A 9013-nucleotide genomic window follows, 5' to 3' on the forward strand; every position below is an offset into this window, starting at 1 on the left:
CCCCAGATTCAGCCACAAACCCACACTTTATCCATACTTTACTTTGGCACCAATAAGTCCTTGCAGGTCTGAAACCCCAGACCCTGGTTACAGCCCTAAGGAGAGGGATCAGAGAAGTAGGCAGCGAGCTGCAGCAGACCATGACTAGGGAATGGGGAGTGTTTACTTGGAGGGAGAGAGACTTCTGGGGATCAAATATTTCTGAATACCTAAGCCACCTCTGGGTGGCAGCTCTGTGCAGCCCCTCCCCTCCTGTCCCCCTTCCCACCATCCTCAAATGAGTTGAATTTGCCATCAAAGATTTGGGGCTTAATGTTAGCTGTCTGATAACATGTGGATTCTCTAAAAGTGATGAGCTCACCATCAGTAGAGGCATTCAACATGAGAGACTGTCTATTGGGAGGGGCACTTCCGGGCAGGTTGATGGGCTCCTTTGCAGTTTTTCTGGGTCATCCCCACTTACATGTCTAATAGACACTGCAAACCTAGCAAGTCAAAAACTGAACTCCTGGCCACCCTACCCCTATAAGACAGTTTCTACTCTCCCAACAAGGGGTTCAGGCCCCGAGACTCTGGCCTGAAGAGGGCTATAGTGTGGAAGACAGAGATGGGAGAACGGCCATCACACATAAGACAAAGTCCACTTCGAGAAGGAGCCCCTTCCTAGAGGGATGAGTGTCATTGGCCACCAGTGGCTACTGTCCCTCTGAGGAGATGGATGGGAGGGGTGATACCCCTGATGGCCAGAGTTCCCTGGAGCCCCTCTGCCCTGACAGAAACCTTTGGGCAGACCGGGTTGGTGTGGAAGAACATGATGAGGTGGGGAGGTGTCATTTTTCAGTATAACCCAAATCTCACTAGTTTCTTTCCCCTGCTGGCCTGAAAGAACAACAAACACCTCAGACTCTCAAGCATCCAAGAGCCCAGTAGGCCAGCCAGCAGCAGGTGGACTCTCCCAGTTTCTTGCTGCTGCTGCTGCTAAGTCACTTCAGTTGTATCCGAGTCTGTGCAACCCCATAGACGGCAGCCCACCAGCCTCCACCATCCCTGGGATTCTCCAGGCAAGAACACTGGAATGGGTTGCCATTTTAATTCTCACTAAATTAGTACCTCTGTCACCTATGAAAGGCCCCCCTGGAGAAAAGAAGTCTCTCTGGGAGTCTGCTGATGATGCAAGGCCCTGCCGTGAAGGAACCGGTCTCTTGCCCAAGTCTCCCCTCAGCCCATCCTGAGGCCCGTCCGCCGCTCCCAGCTCAACCACGCTCCCTTCTATGCAGGGAAAACCAGGAGCATGGCTCTCAAAGCTCAGCCTGTCCTTTGGCCTGTCCATTGGTCCCTGACTGTCTTGTAACCTCCTTGAAAGTGGGATCACGTTAAAAATAGAGCTCACTGGATGAAAGACTGAGTGAGTGAGTGACAGTCACTCAGTCGTGTCCAACTCTTTGCAACCCCATAGACCGACCGTAGCCCACCAGGCTCCTCTGTCCGTGGAATTCTCCAGGCAAGAATACTGGAGTGGGTTAACATTCCCTTCTCCAGGGGATCTTCCTGACCCAGGGATCAAACATGAGTCTCCCACATTGCAGGCAGGTTCTTTACCGTCTGAGCCACCAGAGAAGTCTTGGATGAATGGCTACCCGGATAAAGTATTCAGGCCTGGCTCAGGGCCCTGCAGAGTGTATGGTGAGTGTGGCCGGGCTTCATGCAGAGGCCTGCAGCAAAGCGAACAGGGTCAGGGCTGCCTGCAGACGTGCTCTGCTCCTCCCAGGCCACACAGGAAGCGGAGGAGAGCTCTGGGAGATTTGAGGCATGATAGCCCCACTCAGGTGCACGGCGAGTGTGTGTGGAGTCTCAGGGGCCCAGGAATCCTGGCCCTGGCTGGGCACCCTTGGGAGTCTGGCTGATACACACCCAGGACCTGGCACAGTGCCAGGACCCAGCAGGTGTTTGACACAGGTTTGTTAGAGTAAAATGTAGTCTCTTTGTCATATCTTCCCCTCCATCTGCGATTGATTAATCCCAGCACCGGGCTGGGGTCAGGTGGCCTGGGTCTCCCAGACAGCGAGGGGAGCTGAAGGGACTCCAGAGGTAGCAGCCAAGCTGCTTCTCCTCTCACCCACTCCTGAGCCCCCTACTGCCTGGACTCAGCTTTGGAGAGAACTTCAAAGATGGCCAGGGCAAGCCCTGCCCTGGGCCAGAACTTTCACATACATGTCCTCTCTTTCTCCTTCCTCCTACGCTGGGAGGAGGTTCCCTGCATGGGTTCCGAGTCACTGAAAAGGTCACCAGAGGTAAGCATGTACTTCAGAGGCAAAGAGCACACTATGTGAAACCAAGGCCTCTATTACCTACAAACTCACTCACCAGTGTTCTTATTCCCCTTCTGCAAATGAAGATGTTGAGACACAGAGTATGTGACTTGTCCAGGCAATTAGACCTGTTTAGTGGCAGGGTTTGGTCAAAGCTATAGTTTTGCCAATAGCCACGTATGAATGTGAGACTTGGGCCATAAAGAAGGCTGAGCACCGAAGAATTGATGCTTTTGAACTGTGCTGTTGGAGAAGACTCTTGAGAGTCCTTTGGACAGCAAGGAGATCAAACCAGTCAATCCTAAGGGAAATCAGTCCTGAATATTCACTGGAAGGACTGATGCTGAAGCTCAAACTTCAATACTCTGGTCACCCGAAGAACTGACTCATTGGGAAAGACCCTGATGCTGGCAAAGACTGAAGGCAGGAGGAGAAGGGGACGACAGAGGATGAGATAGTTGGATGGCATCACTGACTTGATGGACATGAGTTTGAGCAAGCTCTGGGAGCCGGTGATGGACGGGGAAGCCTGGCGTGCCGCAGCCCATGGGGTCGCAAAGAGTTGGACACGACTGGCAGGATCACTGCAGCCCAGGGGTTGGGTTCTTGGGTGGGAGGCAAGAATGATCATCAGAAATTGGGGATGGAGCCTATGGAGGCTGGATTGAAGCCACTGACTAATGCGCCCATTCACTGAGAACTGTCCACCCCACCACCAGTCCCCAAGGTGAACTGCAAAGGCTGACTGCCCATGCCTCCTCAGTACTAAAGGAAAAGAGAGCAAGGCACCTGGGTGGCTCCATTGCAGTCCCTTCTTGACTGGCTCAAGCAGGAAAATGTCAACATCAGTAGTAATCAAAGACAGTCCCAACCCATGATGGTTTGACTTAAAACTTTTTGACTTTACAATGCTGTGATATTCATCCAGTAGAAACTATACTTTGAATTGTGGATGTTGATATTTTCCCAGATTAGTAATACACAGTAGGATCCTCTCCTGTGATGCCAGACAATGGCAATGAGGTGCAGCTCCCAGTCATTCATGCCATCTCAAGTGTAAACAAGTGATACACTCACAACCATTTTGCACCCATTAAGCCATTCTGTTTTTCGCTTTCAGTACAGTCTTCAATAACTAACATGAGATACTGAACACTATAATAAAATACATTTTGTGTTAGATGATTTTGCCCAACTTTAGGCTAACGTAAGTATTCCTGATCACCTGTAAGGTAGGCGAGGCTAAGCCATGATGTTCAGTAGGTTGTGCTGTGCTGTGCTGTGCTGTCGCTCAGTCGTGTCCAATTCTTCGAGACATCATGGACTGTAGCCCACTAAGCTCCTCTGTCCATGGGATTCTCCAGGCAAGGAGGGTTGTCATGCCCTCCTCCAAGGGATCTTCCAAACCCAGGGACTGAATCCAGGTCTCCCATGTTGCAGGTGGATTCTTTACCATCTGAGCTACCAGGGAAGCCTGTTCAGTAGGTTAGATGTATTAAATGTGTTTTTGACCTAAAAATATTTTCAACTTACAATGCATTTATCAGGACATAACCCTATCATAAGTCAAGGAAGATCTGTATAACCCTGAGCACTGCATTTCTGACCAGACCCTCACAGGCCCATAGCTCCTGCCTCATTTAACTGTCACAAAAATGCTTATGAGGAGGGTGCCATAATTAGTTGCAGTTCACAGATGAGATATAGAATAAGAGATATACACATAAGTTCTATGTGTTAGCTATGATTCATCAAGACACTTAAGAGAATGCTCAGAGAAGAGCTAGACTCTCCTGTCACTCATCCTTGGGATGAGTGGGTTCTGAAACAAAATAACCCCTGGACCTCCTCACTCCAGGTGACACACTCAGAGATGAGATGACTGGCCCATAGCCTGACCCAGGCAGGGTGAACCTTTTCCACTCAAAGGTGGGCCCAACAGTTCTATCCGATACCCCTGGTCTCTTGGCTCATCCTGTCCTCCTGCCATGGAGAAAGCACAGAGTGAAGGGCAAGAATGCTGGGCTCTAGGCCTCACTCTGCTCTCAGCCCTTCAGGGGCGTCTGGACTAGGGCAAGGGGTTCTTGAGGCACAGACCCCAAGGGGCTCAGGGGGTCCAAGAGCCTTTAAAGCAGAATGCAAAGTCTGGTGTCAATTGATAAAAGTGGATTTTTCTGGGGATGGCTTTTGTTGGTCCTTCTGAGGGGGTCTGTAAATCAAAAAAAGTTGTGAACCCAGGCCTGGTTGGGGTGGGGCCTGGTAATCTTGAAGATCCCTTCCATTCCTTCTTGGGCTATATGCATTTAAACAGAAACTCCACTCCTCCTTCAAGGCTAACTCAGCAGCCACTCTTGAATTTCTTGATTCTTCGACTGAAACACAAGGTGGGGACCCACACAGTCTGGCAGGGTCTCTCCTGCCTTCATCTTCCTTGCTAGCCTGCCAGCTCCCAAAAGGGAGCAGGGCCAGCCCAGGGCGAGATGGCAGAACACACCAGCATACCCCATGGTCAGTCCTGTGGGGCCTACTGCAGCCCACAGCCTCTGTTCACTGGAAAGCAGAAGCTCTTGGTGTTCTGGACCACAGGTGTATCTGAACTCAGGTCCACCCCTCTCCTCAGCAACCCTGGAACTTCACTGAGCCATGCTCCCATGGGGAAACTAGTTTTCATTAAATCGGGTAGAGGAGCCAGCCAAGTCAAGAAGAAGTAAATTAAATAGAATGCACAGGGAGGGTAAGGGAGATCAGCTTGTCCCCTGCAATCCCTGGCTGACCAATGGCGGGGGAGGGGGAAGCTGGGTTCCTAAGGGTCCAGCAACTGCAGCAGTAGGAGCCGGGGGTGGAGAGTGGGGGCAGTTCTGGCCCAGATAATAAGCAATTGTTAATGTGATCCATATGGATCCTGACTGGCCTCTCTGTTTAACAGGATGATAATGGCAGAGAAAGAATGCTGGTCTGTGGGGAAAGCAAGGGGCAAAGTCCTCCCGGACTTGGGGGGTGGGGGAGGGTTAGCCAGGAGGAGGAGGAAGAGACCCACCCAGGGACCTCCACCCACCCAGGAGCACAGAGCTATTTGCCTGGAAGGCCATGGTTTGCAGGCTGCCCTGGCGAAAACCCTTTTATTCAACCAACAAATATTTATGGAGCACCTACAAAGTGCCAAGCCCAGTGGGGATGGGGTGCAGGGAAGTATACGCCCCACCCCTGGCCTCCTGGAGGCAAAGCCTAGTGCCAACACAGCCTCCGAGGCTGAAGGGAGGCACAGGTGCAGGGCTAGGAGAACATGCAGGGAGGAGTGAGTGCCTAGAGCTGGGGGCTCTGGGGGAGGCTACATGGGGGAAGTGTGGCATCCGAGTCGGGCCTTTAAGAATGAGGAGGCTGTGGAGAGACAGGGACAATGGGAAGGCATTTGGCTGAGGGAACAGCAAGAGCAAAGGCAGAGAGGCGTGAAATTGCGTGGAGAGTCTGAGGTCTCTGCAATAAAGCGGCAGCCCAGGCAGGGGAGGGGAGGGGATTTTTGCTCCATAAAAAGCTGCGGCCATGGATGACCGAGAGCAAGGCTCTGAGAACACTACACTCGGATCGGGGCCCTCTCCTGCCCCGTTCCAGGCGGAGCACTGGACTTGTCCACTCACCTCATTCTCAGCCCACCCCACCCTTACACCATGGCCAGAAAAGGGCCTACACCCCGCAGGCCCTCGGAGACCAAACTCATCCATGTGTCTCTCAGACCTCCTCATCCCCTGAGGAGATGGGGGTCCCCCTGAAAAGTGGAGGTCACTGGGCCTCCCCCAGGAGCCACTCCACTGTCCCCACAGAGCTAATTCCCTTTGGCCCAAGATAACTTTCCTCAAGAAGACATTACTGGGAGGGCACAAGGGTCGCTCCTTACAGCCGTGGTTGCTGCGGACTCCCAAGGAATCGAGTGGAAATAAATGAAATGGCGTTAAACATGGGAGAGGGGGATTTACGAGGCCTGTCACCCGGCGGAGCGAGGCCGGCAGGCAAGCCCCGCCCCTTTCTCGCCCACCCCAGGAAGTCCGCCCCGCCCCCTGCCCCGCGGCTCGGGCAGCCGCCGGGTACCCGCGCGCGCCTAGGTGCCGCCGCGCTCAACCTCGAGCCGCCCAGCGCATCAGTCCTCCCCGCCTACGGAGCAGCGGAGGACGGTGTTTGCGCCCGGCTAGGAGCTCCGGGAGGGGGGCTCTGAGGAACCCCAGCCCGGCCGTTCCCAGGAGGATGCACCGGGGTTCAGGTTGGACTCGGGGAGGGTCTGGGGCTCCCTGTGCACGGTCAGAGTTCACTGGACCACCGCACCACCTGGCCCACTCCAGCAACTCCTCAGGGAAGGCTCTGGGCCCCCAGACCGAAAAGTTCTCCCGCCCCGCCGCAGCCCAGAGTGGGGTTCGAACTGGCTCCCCATTCCTTGCTGCCAAACCGAGGGCTGGAGTCCGCTTAGCCTCTGCAGCCCTGGCGGAAGACAACGCAAACATTCTTCCGTCCTCTATTCTCCTCCAAATTAGGTATCCATGGAGACAGGGCCTAGCAGCCTGACAGCCCCACGGCCTAATCCTGATTTAGTGACCGTCCCTTTAACAGCCCACCCACCCCTCCGCTCCGGGCTCCTGGCTGCCGCTGGGCGCAGGCTCCAGGCCGCTTACACTCGCCCCCGCGCAGACCCCTTCCCAGGCCTTCTCCGCCCAAGAGGCCACCGGGACGGGAGGGGCCCGAGGAGGAGGCCTACATTTCCTGCGCACCTACTGTGTGCCCAACCCTAGCGGAGGACCCTCTACAGAGCGGGGTCCTTAGTAAGGGAATCTCTGTTTAGATCAAGAGAGGGCTCTCGGAGTGGGGAAGTTTAAAGGGCTCTAGAGAGAGAGCCGGGAGCTTAGAGGGTCTCCCTAGCAGCCTGTAGCCCAGGGGTAAAGGTAAGTGCGGCTTCCCTGACTCGGAGATGGGGGCTTTGCTCTCCCGGGCCAGAAGAGAAGAAAGGCAGCGGGTGGGCGTGAGAGACGCAGGGCCCCAAGTGGCCTCAGTCTCCTGTCACTGCCCCGTCACGATGCTGGGGAATCTCCGGGCCTGGAACCCAGTCCCCACCCCCCTCCCTCACACACAGGGGCCGCTGGACAAAGACCTGACGGAGTGGGAGGGGCCTCCGGCCGGCCTTCGGGCTCCGGACACTGGATCCTTCTGGGACCCGAACCCGCAAATTCTGGGTCCCCACCCCCCAATCCCGCAGGCTCCCCCCAGAGCCTGCCGCTCGCTACTGCTGCAGCCTCCGCACCAAAGGGGGCGGCGAAGAGGGTGCCCGTCGGCGGCTGAGAGGAGTGCCCCTTCCCTGCCCGCCCCCTCCCCCCGGGAAGTGACCCTCAGATCCCACGCACCCGCCCGGGTCTCTCGCTGGCCTTGCCCTTCGACCCCCGCCTCGTCGAACCCCGCGACCCGCAGCCCCCGCCCTCTCCGGCCCTCGCACTGCCCCGCGCCCGCGGACAAAGCTCCGGACACCCCGACCGAACGGTCACCACCCCCTGACCTCGGCCCGCCCGCGCGCTCCCGTGCCTGCCCCCGCCAGGCCCGCGGCCTCGTACCTCGGCATCCCGGCCGGGTCCTAGGTGAGTGTGCGCGGCCTGAGGGGGCGTCCGGCCCCGGGGCCGGGGCGCGGGCCGGGGGCGACAGGCCGGGGCTGGGGGGCAGCGGCGCTCACCATCCTGGAGCCGCTACTGCTGCGGCTGCTGCGGCCGCCGCGGGCGGGAGCAGGACTGGGCAGTGGGGGTGGCCGGACAAGGGGCCGCCCCGGCTCCCCCCGCAGGCAGGACCCCCACCCCCACCCCCTCCTCCCCTCGCCCGCCCCCAGCGCCCTCCCTCGCAGGCCTTTGCTCCCCTCCCCTTTCCCTGCTCCTCCCCTCCCCTAGTGCCCCTCCCTTCCCCCAACTCCCGCCCCTTCCCCGGCCCTCTCCACCCCCGGCCACTTCCCCGCCCTCCCCTCCTCGCCCCCGCCCCGCCCCCATCTCCCCTAAGCTCGCCGGGCCCCTCCCCTCCACCAGCCCGGCCTGGCCCCGCCCCTCTCCTCCCCTAGCTCTAAAATAAATTAGCCACAGAGGGGGAAAAAAGAGCAAATGACCCTTGGTGTGGAGTGTCCTTGCGCCACTCTCAGGCCCGCCCCCGCCTCTCCTGGGCCGCTGGAGCGGGAAGTTGGGGTGGGGGTGGAGGCCGGGCCGGGTGGGGAGCGGTCCCCGAAGGGGGAGGCCGGGACTGAGCAGTAGGGCGGCCGAGCGTGTCCGCCGGGTGTGAGCGGCTTCCTGGGTCGAAGGGCAAAGGGGAAAACAGCAGGCCCGGCCCGCCCCGTCCGCTAGCTGCCTTCGACCCCCACTGCCTGGACTGCCTCGGCCTCTCGGCCAAAGCCTGGTGGACTCACTCTTTCATTCCCACCCTCCCACCTGCCCCAGGTGAACTGTTGGCTTTGCCAGCCCGGATGCACAGAGTGGGTGGCATACACGCAGCTCAGCAAGTCCACTGCTCTGCGCGGACTCCAAGTGGGGTGGGTTCGGGGGAAAGACCGAGAGCCCAGGAGGTGGGCAATGGAGGGTGGGATGTGATGTCTAAACTGTGAGCTTCACTGGAGGGCTTTCCCCAGAAGACGGCAGCCACACTGAGCCAAGTAGGATGAATCCCGCACCTGTGATCTGCTTAAGAGTTGTCCAAAGGCG

The 9013-nt window shown here is 57.4% G+C and overlaps 1 protein-coding gene across 2 annotated transcripts in view; it reads right to left on the bottom strand.

Annotated features, from left to right (window-relative positions):
- Positions 1-8158, bottom strand: part of FIGNL2 (fidgetin like 2) — a 30140-nt gene extending 21982 nt beyond the window's left edge. Inside the window, exons 1-2 of one of the 2 annotated variants that reach the window (XM_070370824.1) lie at positions 7895-8158; positions 3535-3783 (exon numbers count right to left, since the gene is read on the bottom strand). The gene's annotated coding sequence lies outside the window, so the exon portion shown is untranslated. The remainder of the gene's footprint in view (positions 1-3534; positions 3784-7894) is intronic. The other variant, XM_070370823.1, reaches the window with a different exon arrangement.
- Between the last annotated feature and the right edge of the window lie 855 nt (positions 8159-9013).

Source organism: Bos mutus, chromosome 5, assembly GCF_027580195.1.
Source record: "Bos mutus isolate GX-2022 chromosome 5, NWIPB_WYAK_1.1, whole genome shotgun sequence".
NCBI lineage: Eukaryota > Metazoa > Chordata > Mammalia > Artiodactyla > Bovidae > Bos > Bos mutus.